The sequence below is a fragment of the Lissotriton helveticus genome, chromosome 9 (assembly GCF_964261635.1).
Source record: "Lissotriton helveticus chromosome 9, aLisHel1.1, whole genome shotgun sequence".
NCBI classification, from domain to species: Eukaryota; Metazoa; Chordata; class Amphibia; order Caudata; family Salamandridae; genus Lissotriton; species Lissotriton helveticus.
This window is the reverse complement of record NC_136070.1, coordinates 1,155,620,230-1,155,637,691: the sequence shown is the minus strand read 5'-3', so window position 1 is coordinate 1,155,637,691 and position 17,462 is coordinate 1,155,620,230. Positions and strand designations below refer to the sequence as shown.

Here is a 17,462-nt window from a genome sequence, read left to right as displayed (position 1 = left end):
CAATAAGGGATTCTTTAAGTTTTTAGGAGGATGAGGACACTCGTCTCTCCAATGTCCAATTTCGCCACAATTAAAACAAGGTAATCTTTGTTTCAACTCCTCAATCTTTGGGCTAAATTTCTTTGGGAAATTATTACTTTTAAACTTTCCTTGTATCTGGTTTGTATTTCCAGTTTGAACAAAATTAGTGTTCTTATTACCCATGCTGGCAATCTGTTGCTCAGCCACTTTTACCTGAGCCCACATGGCTTTCTCCTTGAGCTTCTTCTGTTTTACTTCTATTTCATCACTGCAATACTTAGCCTTTCTTAGAATATCATCTACAGATAGTGATTGCCATCCGACAATACTATTTCTGATCATTTCTCCAATTTCAGGTTTTAGTCCATAAACGAATCTATAGACAAAATGGCTCATGTCTTTTTCATCTAGTTTTTCATAACCACTGTATTGTTTAAAGATTAACAGTAGTCTTTCATAAAAAGAATGAACTGATTCTTTTGTTTCCTGTTCTGTCCTTTCTATTTTAACCCAATCGACTTCTTTGGGTGGAATTTTGTTTTTCATCCAAACAATTACCTTTTCATAAAAATCCATTACAAGTGGATTTGGAGCACCTGTTTCTTTGATTCGCTCAGGTTCTGTTTTTGGCCAACTAATCGATATCTTGCATTCTGTCCAAAGATCTGATGGAACGACAATGTCAAAAAATCCATCTAAATCAATCCACAGAACTTTTGACACTTTGATAAATCTATCTACTTGTCTGTACCACTCAACTGGTTTTTCCCTCAATTTCGGAAAGTCATTTGTAAATAACAGAATGTCCTGTCTCGACCAAGGGACATGAACATATCCTCCACCTGCAATTTCTCTCATTGGAAATTGTTTTGACAATTTTTCCAATCTTTCATCTTCCTTCTTTTTCGTCCATTATACTCTCCATTTATTCAGTTCTCCTAGCTTTTTGATATAAACAATCAAATCTTTTATATGTACTATTCTTCCCATTGAGTTCAAACTCTCAATGTCACTTTCTGAAAAGTCTAATCTGTAATGTTTCGCAAAATTCTTTTGTTTGCTCACATCGATTTCAAGTTCTGCTGCTAGATCCTCTAGTTGATCATATTTATTTTTTGTTTTCCACTGAATGCTTTTACAAATGAACAGTAGTTCATCATCTCGATAGTAATTTAAACTATCTGGACCGATTGTTCCGATTATTAATTCTTCGATATTCGCTTTTAATTTAGCCACATCAAGTTTTGGTGTGGTTACCCTGACTTCAGGACTCCCTATATCTGATATAGCACCCATTGGTGTTTTTGGAGATAAATCCTCATTAAAGGTTAAATCAGGCATTCTCGATTTAGAAGAGTTTATTTCAGATAAGTCTGAATAAAATTTTTTAGCAACCTTTTGAATTTCAGCATTTAAAGGAATAGTTAATCCTGTCTTGTTTGTTTCTTTTTGGTCAAATACAGGCTGAACAGGACCAATCGTTACTGGAACTGTCACAGCTTCCATGCCTTTTGTCATTCTTTTTATTAATTCTTCTTTAGATCTTAAATATTCATTATAATCAACATCTTCAACATTTCTTGCCTCTCTTGTATAATCTTTTGGAGCTTCTCTTGCCCTTGGAGCCATTGTAAAATGTCTACCTTCATTTCGAGCATTATCAAATTCAGGTCTTCTAGGAGTTTCAATGATTTCACAATTATTTGGATAAAGTTTAGGAGCTTCATTAATTGGAGGTACACTCGGTGAAGTTTCAGTAGAAACCACCGGAGTAGACCATGATCTAGGAGGTCTCAAAGGCTGATTCTTTCTAGCTGTTGTATATATTTCTTCCATAACTGCATCTTCAGATTCACTTTCCATAGATTTCCCTGTAGGAGTACCCATTACCATTTCCTGAATTAAATACAATCCTTCACTCATGTTTCCCTGTCTCCACATTCGCAATCTATCTTCATGAGTTTCTCTTCTCCAAGGTGGATTTTTAGAAGGTCTTTTAATTCCACTAGCTTCTCTTTGTAACTGATACATCTCGTCTTCCCACTCAACTAAAGCTTCAAATTGAGTTGGTCTCGGTTTTGGAACAAGAGCATTCATTTTCTCTCATAAATTTCTCAAGACTTTTACATTAAATGAACCATCATCAGGCCAAGTTAAAACACCGTCGTTCTTAGTATAGCGTTTCCAACTATCGAACCATAAGACAGTATGATATCCATATTCACCTTCCATATACGCTGCAGGTGTTTTATACTTATGAAGTAATTTACCACCTCGCGTTTCGATTTTCTTGTCAGGCGAAAATAAATTCTTAAATTTCTGAAATAATGTTGGCTTTTTCTCAACATGTTTAAAATGATAACTCATTTTTATGAGTTAAATCTAATTCACAAAATCGTTCGTAAAATATTTCCGGGTTGTTCCGCAAAACAACCAATCCGTGCGCGAAACACACCAACAAGCCAATGACAGTTGAGCTACGTCACTTTTCTGCTCAACCTATAAAATTGGAGTTTTTCTGAAGGACCAATCAGCTTACAGGTCGTCAGAGACTCAAGACCCAATCAGAATATAGCTTGTGACGTAGGTCACCCAATCCCAGCGCGGCTCTGTGACGTACACAGCAGCTGCGGTTTCTCGTTTCTCACTCCTGGCACTTACCCCTCCTTCACAAAATCTTTTCACAGCGCCATTTTAAGAACACTTTTCAGTGTAAATTAATTCTTAACAATGACTATAAGGACATCATCTGTTCGTTTCACTATTTAGGATAGTTTACATACATTCAAGTATCCACACTTCGGAATAGACGGCGCTATTCACACTAAGGATAATATCCAATTGTCAGTAGAGTAACCCTTACCCCACCCTTCTAACACGTATAATTATGAACTCGCTTTGCTCTGAACGCACCGCGAAGTGACATTTCTAAGAGTTCCACTTGAACATAAAATACAAATCAAACTCGCACTTTCACACTGAAAATTCCCTAATTTCAAACACACATGAAATCCGTACAGGACTCTCACCTGTTTATAGAGATCATGCACCGTTAGCAAAATAACGACGTTATCCGTACAGGGCTCTCACCTGTTTATAGATATGAAACATGTACCCGTACAGGACTCTAACCTGTTTATAGATAATCATGCACCGACGCTAATTTACCCTTCACTCAAGCTCGGATATAACTAATACTCTTATCACAGTGAGTTTTATGGAAGGCGCTTTGTCCCTATTCTCATGCTGCTCTAATTTCTTAGAAAACCCTCACTATACAAGATTCACACCTAGCCCTAAAACTGTGCTGCTCGGCGACAACACTATGGTACACGGCGATACCTCTTGTGATACTCGGCGATATCACTACAAACAGAACAGATGGCTTGCGTGACTAATTTCTCGCCACACAATCTATACCGGTATAGCTTACAGATAGCACGAAAAACGAACTCAACATGTGTTAAAACATCGATCCTATTTCCATACCATAACACTTTAGTAACCCTTAGCAACCAACATATTACCTTGGTTACCCTTAGCAACCATCAATTTCTGCTACCAGAGAATTGATCCAGCGGCCTATAGAAAATATATCATAAACAACGCTACCCAACTTCATAACCTATAAACTAAATTCTATACTAAATTATGGACCCATTTATAAACCTGACATATTTTGGGCCTACTGAATTAGGTGGTCAGATTAAATCTATATACACGTTATCTACAAACTATATACAATTTTATACATCTGCGGAAAGAATATTGTCATTAGAATAAATCCTAACCATTTAAACGACCACCATTGGCGACGTGATCTAGCTAATAGTAACCTGCACTTCCGAATAACCAAGACCAGCTTGTTTGTCAAAAGTAAGATTTTATTTACTAAATTATGGTATTTTAATTGATAGTTTTATAAAGGTATTTTATTAGCATTAAAGCAAGCATGATTGTAAAGAAACGTGAGAAAAATACAATTTAAGCAAGAGAATCAAAATCAAAGTGAATATTTAAAGTTTAGCATTTCAAAAAACCTAAGTCCCTAACTGAGCTAAATAGATAGAAATTAAAGAAAAGTTCTTTGAGGATTCTTACGTGCTCCACGCAATGTCCGACAGCACTTCACCCTCATCGGAAAGTCAGAAAGCAGCAGCCAGCCCATCCCTAGGGGCATGACTTTTTATACCTTTCTACGCTAACTAAACTACGCAAAGGAAAGTTTTCAGAAATCTTCGACGTCCCATTGGCTGAGAGTGACAAGTGACATGTCACCCACATTTCAAAAGTTCCATTAGGTCACTTTTCTTAAGGACCATTGTCTTTTCCGAATGCAACCAGGAGCTTCCTAGGTTTCCAACAAATGTATATTAATGTTCTCATAGCTTCCAATTGACTTCCGCGGATGCCAAGTTAAGGGCTGACAAAATGTTCTTTTTCGACCTTGGCCATGTCCGACAGAATGATGATAGCACGTCAGTTTTTGCTTTGTGAACGCAGCTTTTGACGAACATTTTATTTCAGAATGGGCGTCTCGTGACTTTTGCAGAAGTAAAATTCATCTTTTTGTAGCTCGAGCAAACTATGCCCAAAAGCAGGCAACTTATGCTTTCTAGTATAAAACAAACACAAGAAAAGTATTAATGTAAGAAATAATGTAGATTCTGTATCCACCCCAGGATTTACTAATTAATTAACCCACCCGATTAATCAAATGTTACCTAGCCAATGCAAACAAATAAAGCAGCGTTTATATCTACCAGTCTTCGTTAATCCATAAGACTTATGTGCACCTAGAATAGTAGAAATGACATCACACAGACAAGGAAAAGCAAAACAAGCACATGCTTCTTTTAAGTTTGCAGCAGTTAGTAGTGACAAAAACGAAAACAATAAATTATTTTATTATTTTGCACGAACAAAAAGATGCAACAATTATGCACGTTTATGAGCACACATGTTAGTCCCCCCACGTGTAAAGTTTAATCTAAGTTGTATTAGCAAGACATATCACAAATCATTAATATTATTATTCATGTTATGGAAATGTGACTTCACGAGTTTAAACAAAATTTTGTTTTCTATCTCGCTCCATCAATGCGTGACGTTGTAAAGCCCTGCGTCCCATGAAACCTGCGTCAGGTTTCTTGGGGCGCATTCCGGCGAGGGGGGGGGGCGTTCCAGTGCAGGAATGCCAAGGAAAAGGGCCTGAGTAAAATCTACAAGATTTCACTCAGTCACTTTTCTGACCCCGCTGCGTCAAAACCTTGCGTCTGCTTGAAGCAGGCATAAGGTGTGACGCACCATGTGCAAGATAGGCCAGGTTGGCGCAGTGCTGCAGTTGTATCGCGCAGCACTGCACCAACGGTACGACAGCAGATGCGACACGCATCAGCATTTCCTTGCGCTATGATGCACCACATTGTAAATGCGGCGCATCCGTGGTGACGTATGTAATGTGATACGTGTCGCAAGTTTCCTGGCGCATCCCTGCTGATATGCAGGGATACACCAGGAATTGTAAATCTGCCCCTTGGTGAAGAAAGCACTAATTGAAGAACACGCATTATTATTACAATTATTTGTAGCAGCAGTAGTAGTAGTACTGCTTTGTTGACTTACTTTTTTTATGTGGTGCTAAAAAAGGAGACACCTAATGTAACTACATGGGCCATGGGCATGTCTGTGAGAATCCAATGTCATGTTGACTTCATTCACTCTTTCTATTTGCTGTGCTCTCATTTTTTGGAGGCGAGCTTTACAGTATTATTCAGCTATTCGAACATCTGTGCAAAGCTATGGTGGTAGCTCTTATTTAAGGTCAACACCCATAAGAGCTTAATTTTATTGTACTTCAAATACTCATGGAGGATATTTGATTGATTATATTCTTGTGGGTCTCTGTTTAATTTTATCAATCACAATCTGTAGATTTGATCATAACAATTGTATCTATAAGTGATTCAGTATTGAAATATTGAGCATGCTACTCGCCCAAAAAGTTTCAACGCCTTGTCTGGGGTATAAGCGCTATATATATAATATTATTATTACAATTACAAATTAGAATACTTTCTATTCAGGAGGCAGTATCCTGGAAGAGTGTGGCTCTTTCAAAGATTTCAGGGATTTGACAAAAATAACATGAGAAGTTCATTTCACAAATGATTTATCAGATTTTTTTATGAGGCAGTCATTTAGTACTCGGAAATCGTCGTGAGGAATACCAGTTTTATTGAAACAACATTTAGCATAATTATGACTATTGTTAGGAGGTGCTCAGAACGTTTCCATGAATAGTTAAGAACTTTAGTTGTTGGAGATGGCAGAAAATATATGTCACTCAAATAGCACACATGGGAGGGGAGCAGAGGATACAGACTTGGAGGGGCAGATAGCACACTGAATCCTGGACCTGGTTGTGCAGCACTAGAGGGCTCAGACACTTTCTAGCACAGTGTAACAGGTGGTAAAAAGTATTGCAGTTGATGCTGCAGACAGACAGCGTAGGCCTGTCACTCTATTCATCTGCCTGCTGCCAGTTGCTGGTTGTTCTACAAATTGCATGACTGGCCATGCTCATGGACACTTAGGTACATCCATGTCTTGCTTCAATTTTAGTAGATGATTTAACAGTGTAACTGTTAAGAGTGGAAAATGGTCAGTAACTGAATTACCAATTATGTTTAGTACTCTGCACCAATGCCAGTAGTTTTGTAATACCTCTTTGCTAGTCTTCAGGTGTTCAAAAGAAAATGTGACTACTGTCTATGCTAGACTGCTCTCTTCATGCCAGTTGGGAGTTTTCATTATGTAGAACAACCCCTGCCGTAGCCACATCACCGGTAACCTGAGAGCCCTCCACTGGCTCCCGATCAACAAAAGAATTACCTTGAAGCTCCTCATGTGTACCTACAAAGCCCTCTACAACACCTGACCTGCATGCCTCACCCACCGCCTCTCCTTCTACGCATCCACTAGACATCTCCACTCCACCCAACTGATCCCGGGCCACCAACCCATGAATCCGCAAGACCTCGGCTGGAGGAAGATCCTCTCCTAACTTGCTATAAAGACTTGGAACTCCCTACCGCTACATCTCAGGCAATCACTGTCACTACCTCAATTCAGAAAGGACTTCAAGTCCTGGATCTCTGATTGAACCGACGATAACCCCCCTCCCCCCACACACAGTGCCTTTGGACCCCAACAGGCGAGTAGTCCCTCTTTACAAGAAACCTGAGTGATTGATTGATTGATTGGTTGAGACCCACTAAAGCTGAGTGGCCTGGCAATAGAGTTCATTATCAGGTGCTCAAAAACCCACTTCTGTGATCAACTATTTACATTTCTGCAATGCTACTCTTTGCCGTTTGTCTTTCCACATAAGGTCTACTAATATCTCAACTATTCCTTTGAACAACCAGGACATTAGTGTTACTGATAGACTTGCAAAAAAGTTAAATAATCTCAAGAAAACCAACATTTTCGCTAATGCAATACAACCTACCAACGACAGAGGTAAGATTGATCATAATTGTATGCAACTTCTCAGTGCTATCATTGTTGCTCTTGTTGTGCTACCTATTATGTTTTCGCCAAGGGTCTTATAAATAGCAATTCCTTAAACAGTCACCCAAAGCTCTAACAGTCCTGACCACTGGGGAATTGAGCACAAGAGCATGGGATCTGTTGAACTTCATTTCTGCTAAACAACTGAAGACACGCCATGCTTAATCTGTAAAAGAACAAGAGCCGGTGTCCCACAGGCACCATTGTCCTTTTAATGTCATGGCACACTTAACTGACTAAAGATAATAACTAAAACTCCCAGGTCAACTCCCCACCTAGGGGATTTTCCCGCAAAGGCTTCCTTCTCAACCTAACCATCAACTTCACTCATCGGGACTCTCAATCTTGATAAGTTGAAATGAAGTTTTGAGGGGTTGGATTTTTTTTCGGATTTATCCTCACCATAATGCAGCATACAAAGAAACAGCAAAAACTAGGAGAAATTAATAATTCGTCCTCGTTTTGCCAGGTTAAGACCAGGTTATCCCTGGTCCTATGTTTGGCGCTGCCCCATATTTACGCCAGCTTTGTGAATATGGGGCAACTTCAGAAGCAATGGGTGTTGCTGCAGAATGCCTATCGCAACACCCATTGCAATCCCCTTTCACGCCATATGCTGCGTGTCAAGGGGCCACGCAAAAAGGCTTATCGCCGCCTTGTAAATAATGCGAAGGGCTTATCGCCACCAGAACGTCATAAAATGTGACATTCTGGTGGGAATAAGCCCTTGCAAATATGTCCCTTTGTCTTAACCTGGCAAAACAAGGAGACATTATTAATTCCTCCTCGTTTGTGCTGCTTCTATGCCTGCTGCATTATGCAGCAAAACATACATAGAGCAAATCGCCACTAGTGATTGTTCATGTGCAGGAAAGTTTCCCTTCCTTCACATGAACAATCATTAATTAATGCCGAGTTGCAACTTCTACATGTGCTTCACAAAGCAGCACGCATAGAAGTTACAAATCACCAATAGTGATTGTTTATGTGCAGGAAGGGACACCTTCCTGCACATGAACAATCATTCCCACAATGCAGGCATCATTGCAGTATGGTGCAAGGATGCCTGCATTGGCGCTAGGCAGCTAGATGTAGCACCAGCGCTAAGGGAAACACAGGGGTGCGCCACATGCTTGTGAATATGGCACATCCCAGAATTTTTAAACTGACGGAGCGCGGTGATAGCAATTTTGAAGCTACACCGTGCTCCCCCAGGTTATTGTAAATATGTTCCTTGGTGTCAAAGCTTGTCTCCAAGAAATGCCAGTTAGTGGCTAACTCCGATCCTGGTATCTCCAAAAACATCTCTTCCATCTTTTGGGGGTATTGTCTATAATCACCCCTCATAGTGGCAGGAATTCATTTTCAAAATGGCTTGCATCTGCTCTACCGTAGTCCTCAAGCTCTCCCTGATTTGGAACTTTTTCTCTCACAAATCGCAGTTCTCTGGGCTGGTTGTTATTTTATGGAATTGCCTTAAATGATTGGGTGACATTGTATCCTGCCCAAAGTTCAGTCTCTACAGGCCCTTCATTTTGCCTTAGAAGTAAAAGCTATAAAGTGCTTCATGCACTTGTTTTGTAACTGTTTTTAATGTACGATCATTTTTAAACTTTCATGTCTGATTACGGCTACGTGCTCTATTTTTATGTACTTTTATGGCCTATTGTGGCGAGACCGAATAAAGTTATATTAAATTAAAAAAAAATTATATTTAACTGGGATTGCCATTTACTATAACATTTCAACAAAATGCATAAGGCCAAAATATTTACTTTGTGAAAATGAAAGTATCAAAATCAAATGAACAAACATAGAGCAAATCACGGTGTTCTCTCTATAAGAAGCCTAACAAATGTAATATGACTTCTGCCATCCTCTCCAAAAGCAATATTCTTGCTTACATTTGTGTGTCCTTCATTGTCTAATGGCCCTATATTTGAAGAGAGGCCATTTACGCTTTTCCTCTACAAGTTGGGTTAGTGACTTCAATATAGGGACACATGGAAAGTTAAGCCCACACTTACCTGTTTGCCAGACTTGAAAATATAATTGGGTGCCAGGGTGGCTGACACAGCAAGGCAGGACCAAATAGTGAGAGGTGAAGGCTGGTCCTGAGAGGAGACAAACAGGTGCATAATTGACATAAGTTGCTTTTGAGAATAGCCAGCATTGCTGTCAAGTATTACCAGCAATTGTGTTGAAATTGCAGTGGCAGATTAGATGTCAAAGTTTCTCAGTGGTCTCGAGACTGATTTTATGTTAGAATATCATGTAAAGAAACATCGTCTGACATAACTTCCGTTACTTAAATACTGTTTATGCAACTATCACCCTGTTGAGTGGATTTGTTTCTATTTTTAACTCCAAAGGGGTGATGTTTTGTGGATGATTTAGAACACAATATTTATGTCAAACTGTAGTCAAACAAAGATATTCCTGTACCATCGAGTGGTGTAAGACCTTTAGCAAACGAATTCAGACACAGTAGTCTTGTGATAAATTCTGAAACGTTTGCTTAGTTCGTGGCTTAGTCAGCATTTTATGCCTTTGCGCAGCGCTATCATATGTGTTGGTGTGCTGTTGCTTTGGTCGTTTGTTATTCTGTTGGTATTGTGCACATTTGTTTTTTTGTACTATAGTGTTTGTGATTTTGAATTTCTGTGTTTTGGTACTGTTAATTTTCACAGTTGGTTTGAGGTTCTTTTGTATTATGTTGAAGTTTCGTATTGTGTTTTGATGCAGCTGAGCTGTATAGCAGCGTCGTTATTGCCTTACTGTGTTATATTCTATTGCTGTTGTATTGCTGTGATGTGGTTTTGTGAAGTGGTGTTGTTGTGGTTTATCTTTCCAGTGACGGCTGCCTGCAGGGTGGGGTTGTACAACAGTGTTGTTTGTGGTTATATAATATTGTTTTAGGGGTGGTAAAGCAGTGGTGGGGTGGTTTGGTGCTATGACTGGGTAATGCAGTGGGGAGGGATAATTGTGTTTGGAGGTAATAATATGGTATGCTAGTGGTTTATAGTGCAGTCATGGGCAGTGCTAGGATAAAGCTAGGTTTTGCAGTATGGTAATGGCTGGTGAGAGAATGATTGGTGGTAATATAGTAGTGGGGTCACAGTGTAGTGGTAAGCTATGGTACCATGGTGGTGATAGATGTACTCAGGAGCGGGGAGACTGTTTGATGCTGGTGGGAGATGGCAATTGCATGATGATATGGTTGGTTGAGTGCTGCTATGAGTTAGTTGCATGGTGCAGTAGGGGGAGGACCAGTGCCTGTGAATGTGGCTTTGTTGAGATGCTGATGGTGATGGAGGTTATAGTGGCACCATAGCTTTGATAACACATTTGTATGTAGTGGTAGTTCAGTGTTATGAGGTGTTAGTGCAGTGTTGTTATGGTACAGTGATGTTAAAGGGGATATGTTGTTCTGTGAAGTGGCAGTGTATTTGCTGAGGGAGTGGTGGTTCGATCTGGTGGGTGGTAGTGAGATTGTTCAGGATGGAGGGCAGAAGAGGTGTACATCAGAGTTAGAGTGCTGAGTGGCAGTCTGCTCCTAAGATGTATTTTTGCAGTGATGGGATATCATAGTTCAGTTGTTGGATTGTTGCATGCTGTTGGGGTTGGAAAAAACAGACATAGGTTATCAGATAATTAGTGTTGAAGTGGTAGTATGATGATGGAGTGGTACTGTGGCAGTAAGGGGTGGGATATTGTTAATGTTGAGGGGTTGTGCAGTGCTACGATAGCAATGCCTTACTGGGATTCATTAATATGTGGTCTTTAGTGGTAGTACAGCTGTATGGGGTAGGATTGTAGCTTTCCGGAGGATAGCATGATGCTGTTGTGGAGGTTTGCTGGTAAGTCGGTACTCTATTTGTGGCAGTGGATTATCAGTGTTGTGAATGTGGTAGTGTAGAGTTAGATTGTTTTCATGCTGTTGGACTGTGGTAGTGGGTTACTTGCAGTGTTTGATCATTTTTGTGGTATTTTGCTGCACTTGTGAGGTGCCATGTGGCAGTCCACAGTGGTAATGCAATGGCCAACGTAGATGGGGCTGTGATGCGTGGATGCCGAAGGGTTATGATAAGACACTAGTGAGAACTGCTAGTATAATGGTGGTTTATGCAAGTTTGGTAGGAATGAATGGTAGTGTTGGGCTTTCAGGTGGCATTGCGGTGATGGCAGCAGTAGAGTGCTTTGTGGAGGAGGGTATTGTGGTCACATGGGTTGCATTAATGTAATTTTTCTGCTGCTTGGTTTAGTAATACATTTATGTGGTGATTGCATAGTTCTGTGATTGCATGGTATTGTGGTGGATGTGAGGAGCTGGGTGTAACAGTTCATTACTTTGGGTGGTATTGTGGTGTTGAAATGTTCTAATGTGATGGAATCGGAGGTTGTAGAGCAGCAGTGCAGGTAACAGTCTGGTGGTAATGTTGTAATGCAAGGGTACAATGGAGCTTGTGTATGTTATGGTGGTACCATGAAGAGAGTGTGGTGTTGGTGGATAGTATAGAGGTGATGGTTGTTGGTAGGTCGTAGTTTTGCTTCTATGAAGAGGTATTGTGGCGAAAGGGGTTACTGGATAGTACTGAGGAGCAGGGATAAATCTGTGGTTTGAAAGTGTGCTATGTCGGAGTAAAAGTGGTCTTACTGGTAACAGAATAGTTCTAAGGGGGTTGTTGTGCTTGGGAACGGTAGCAAGATTGAGAGTCAATGATAGTCTATTAAGCAGTGATGGAAATGTAGTAATTTAAAGCGGTTGTACAATAGTGTCAGGCAGTAATGAATGCTGTGGGGTGTCGACTTGTAGTGTAGGATTTAAGTGTTTTCCTGGTTATCCATGTACAATGATGAATAGTGGTACTGCAGGGATGGTAGTCAATAAGTGGGGTATGAGAGCAAATTTCTGCAGTTGGTAGTTTAGTGATGAAGTGGTAATACAATCATGGGTTTGGCACAGAGATTGCGTGAATTGGTGGTGTGGTGTACTGGAGGTTTGGAGAGATACAGCAACCACGGTGTTATGTGGGGTGGGAGGGAGGCAGTATTCCATTACACTGCAGTGATGTGGTTGGTAGTGCAAAGATCATATTATTAATGCAATTGTGGAGGTGATAGTAAGGTGGTGTGGGTGCTAGCGTAGTGGCAGGGTAGTTGCACATTAGTGTTGAGTGGCAGTGCAGTCCTTGTGGGGCATTGAAGACTGGGCACTGCAGTGCTGTGCTGTGGTAGTAGAGCAGTGTCATGAAATAATAGTCTGGTAGTGTTGAGAGAATGATAGTTCAGCTGTGAAGATGTTGTGAAGGACTGGAGTATGGTACTGTGAGCTGGTAATGTAGTGTCGGGAATAATATTGCAGTAATGGGTGCTGGTAGTTCAGTGGTGAATTTATAACATGTTCTCCTTGCATAGTGTTAGACTTTCTCATGAAATCAATGCATTTCTGTGTCTTGCAGCGTTTACTCTTTTTACAGTGGATTTCATTTTGTATCAGCCAAAATATACTTAAAAACAATAAATAAAAACTACCAGAACCTTATAAAATACTCTGGTGCAGGAGATGGCTATTGGGAAGGCTGGAGGATGGTTGTACTCATTGATCTGGCCATGGAATATATAGGGTCATTCCGTATGGTTGGCCACAAGTTCAGCACAAACCCTCATTCAATCTCGAAGAAATGCAGGCAAAATTTCTTATCTATAGGTCACAGCATTTGATAGCCCTCTAGCTCCCCAGTTTTCACTTGTCTCCACCTTCCCAAGGACTGCACTACCAGAGGGGTAGCTGGGATAATCAGTGTGCCTTTCAACTTCTCTGAGGAAGCCCCCACAATAATCTGAGCCCCCTGATCCACAGAAAAAGGAGCTTCCCCTTGCATTAATGTGCTGATATATTCACCGTGGATCCAAAAGCATGGTGTATCCAATGTGGCGGATGCTACCGTGGGTGGTGTAGCCTCATTCAGCGACATAGCTTTCACAGCAAAGTCTCATGAACCTTGCAATTTTAACCTATGCTTCTATAAAAACAAGAGTGGTTTTATCTTGGAGGAGGACCTGAAGTCTCATTGAAGTCTTCCTACCCTGAGTGTGACTCAAGGTGCTGTAAGGGAAGCAGCAACATTGCAGACATTGATAATAAGTTAGAGAAAACAACGAGGTGTGGTGGAAATACGTTCTTTGAGCCCAACCACTACCTCCAACCTCTGCTGGTGCCATCTTTTTCCTTTATATAGAAGAGCACCACAGGCAAGTTGGGCAAAGCGGGAGACATCTTTCTCCAAAATTGACAGACTACTATCTAGTGTTAGGAGCACACCAATGAGGGTCGCAGCAGTGTCCCTGCTTCATATGAGAGAGTGCTTGGCAATGCATGGGAGCCTTCGCTATAGAGAGCAGGATACAACGAGCACCCAATCAAACAGAAGTGTAACAGTAAAGAGGGCATTTTCCTCTGGGCTGATCTAAAATGTGAATTACACATTCCTCAAGCAATGGCTAAAGGGAGATGACCTAAGTGAACCAGTGACTGAAGGGGCCTGGCCCAAAGATCCTCTGTGTTTTTTCTTCATTAACAAGCCACATCTGAAAAAAAGCTACAAATTGAGAAACCCATCAGAAATACTTTCCAAAGAGGGAAAATAAAATTAAGCTAAATTGTGAATTCTAAATATTTGATTTATGTGCAAATTTAAATTCAAGTAATGCCTGCAAAGGTTGTCATGTTCCTACATATATACTAAAATATATGTGTCTAATCCGAAGTTCCTTTTTTAACAAGCTAGTGTATTCTTGGAGCTCTACTAGTTGTTTGCTTCATTTGAACTAATTCGACTAACATGCTCGATAAGAATTTGTGAAATGAAATGCTAGGACTGGTTGCTTGTTCTACTGTGTACATGGAGAGAGTTCTCAACACTAAGGGGCATATGTACAAGGAAAGTGCGGAGTGAGGCGTTAGCCTTCCTGGCTCAATGCCTCACTTCATCACTTCAGAAATGCAGGGCTGCACCACATTTACAAGAATATGGTGCAGCCCTGAGTTCCCTCCTGCGCTGGTGCTACACTTTACAGCCTAAAGCCAAGGCAGGCACCCTTGCACAAGGGTGTCTGCGTGTCGGGGAAGATTGTTTCTGTGCATGATTGGAGACCTTCCTGCACATAAACAATCTTTGATTGCCACTTTGTAACTTCTACGTGTACTGCTTCTACGTGTACTGCTTAATGCAACACACAGAGAAGTTGCAAAACGGCATTTTGAAAAATTGTTGTTTATGTGCAGGAAGTGGGACCTTCCTGTACGTAAACAATCATTGGCCTTTTCTTAAGTGACGTTGTGATGGCGATAAGGACTTGTAACTATGCCCCTAAATGTAACATGTTTGTAGTCCACGGTGGAAGTTAAATGGAGTAGCAATACTGTTAAGACCTGATTATCACACAGAAAGCAATGATGGAGTTGTAAGCCCGAGCTCACTGTATGTGTTTCTACAGGTGATACTTGTCTTAAGGATACATCAACACTCGACTTCCTTCCCCAACACAGATATGACTTTGTTATCAGGAGGGCTCAATATTAAGTGACTATGAGAGTATAGGTGCAATCCAGCACCGACTAAGCAACAATTTGTCATCCCCTGTTTCTCTGTCTGACCCCTGTCTGTCCATTTATTCCTGCAAATGTTCTGTTGCACTTTATGCGTGTTGTGTGGGTTCATATGTATAGGGGTGTTGTCTGTGTTTGAGCCTGTGTGTGGTATGTTTGCATGGGTACCTACACATATGTTGGTCTGTGTGCTGTGATGCCTCTGTAGCTGGTGTTCATGGGTAACATTATGTTGGTATTCAATGCTATATGTATGTTTGCTGGTGTGTGCTATTGTGGTTGTATGTCTGTTGGCCTATGTAAATTTTTGCATGTAGGTCTGGTGGTGTACAGTGTCGTTTATAGATTAATCAGATCTTGTTTGCCTTGGTGTCCGTTGGTGTGTTGTTCTTTTTGCATATATGCATAACTGTCTGATGTATGCCATTCTCTATGTGGATGTTGTGTTTCTGTATGCATGCACCATACAGAAGCCAAACCTAATTACTTTGGCAGTATTTTATTTTGCTTTTGTCTGAGTATAATGACCTTCTCAACAAGTAGCATAGTGTTTGCAATTCATCTAATCACAAATCAGTGTAATATTTAGTCAAATCAAACAATTTACGAACAATCTGCATTTTTGTAATTGTTGTTGATAGACCCAAAGATTTCCATGGCGCCTGCCTTAAAGTGGTTTACAATCCCATTGACAATCCGGGACAGACACATGTCTAAGAAGCAAGCGCATTTTGTTAGGGGGAAATATATATTGTTCCTTCAATTTCCAAGCATCTTTAACAGAATACCTAACACAAAAGATTTATGGTTCCTTTTTTCACAGCATGGCTGCCTCCAGGAATCTTGAATATATCACACCAGGCAAATAAACAAAGCTCATACAAAGTACGCGAGAGAAGACACAGGCCAGCCAACCATCACTGGATGAGATTTATTTTTCATTTACAAAAGCATTAAATCACAGCTGCCTGCAAAGGCTCACTCATTGCAAAAGCACAATGTACTTCTGCCCACTAAAATGAAAACAATGCACCACTTCAATTTGATTTGAATGAAGAAGCTTTTAAACAAATGTATAGAAGCGATTTAGATTAAGGGCTTTATTTAAAGGTGCATGGAAATGGAACATGTTTTCCTGTTTCTGAAGGAAGGGCTAAATCTGGAGGGGAACATCGTTTACAACGCGGTGAAAACACCGCGATGCCTTTACAACGATGCCATTACAACACAAGTCGTTACTATGACTTGCGCTGGATGGCGCTGTTGTATAAGGAATATTGCAATTTTATATTCCAACACCTTCCCTACTGTTACGTGGACTGGTGTTGGAATATAAAACTATAATATTCCACAATCCACGCCCTACAACGCAAGTCGTTGTAACGACTTGCGTTGTAATGGCAGCGTTGTCATGTACCACGATCTAAAAGATCGCGTTGTGCTGGCATACATCCAATCTGGAGGGGTGTTTACTGCCACAATGTTGTCTGTCATACGTATAAGATGGCAGAGGAAATTCAACTGGTGGTATCTCCTTTAGAATTTGCGCTTCCTTCAGAAATTGGATGGTTTCCACTAAACCCCAACTAAGCAAATATTCAACCCAACCAAGAAAGTCTCCAACATTTACTACAAACGATGCAAACTCAACAACCATAAAGGAAAACCATGCACATCCCACACAGAAGACTTACTTGAGTTCTTCTGATTCAACTTTGTCAGAATCAGTGAGTACATTACCAACACTCTAGCACTACCTGTCTTCCAACTCATTTCCAACACAATTGGGCTCTGGCGATCAAACTGCTGCTACGCGTTGCTACTAATACTGAAGTTTCAGATTTGCCCATTTTACCTTCCTTAATCGCCCGCTTCAGGCAGCTCCTCTCCTCTCTTGTAACAAACACAATCAGGGCCATACAGGCCATTCTCAGCTTGAAAGTTGTGCCAGACTCTCTGAAGCATACCAATGTCAACCTCTTCATAAACCAATCAAACTATGGCCCTTATATCCTGTCAAAGTACCACTTGGTCTCAAACCTCAGACTTTCATTCCAGATCAGGGAAAGGGGGGTAGCAAGGCCCATCCATGAGTAGGATTGAGCAAAATCAGTTTCTTCATGACCTTCAGTCCTTGAAGTCTCTGCTGCCGCCAACGTTGTTTACCACACAATATAGGTGGAAATGCGGGACCAGTGGGCAGGGATAGAACTGGAACTGCACTATCATCAATAATATCTTTTTCCTCCAACCA

The 17,462-nt window shown here is 40.6% G+C and overlaps 1 pseudogene; it reads right to left on the bottom strand.

Annotated features, from left to right (window-relative positions):
* Positions 1-17,136, bottom strand: part of LOC144783385 (vesicle-associated membrane protein-associated protein A-like) — a 38,896-nt pseudogene extending 21,760 nt beyond the window's left edge.
* Positions 17,137-17,462: the final 326 nt, after the last annotated feature.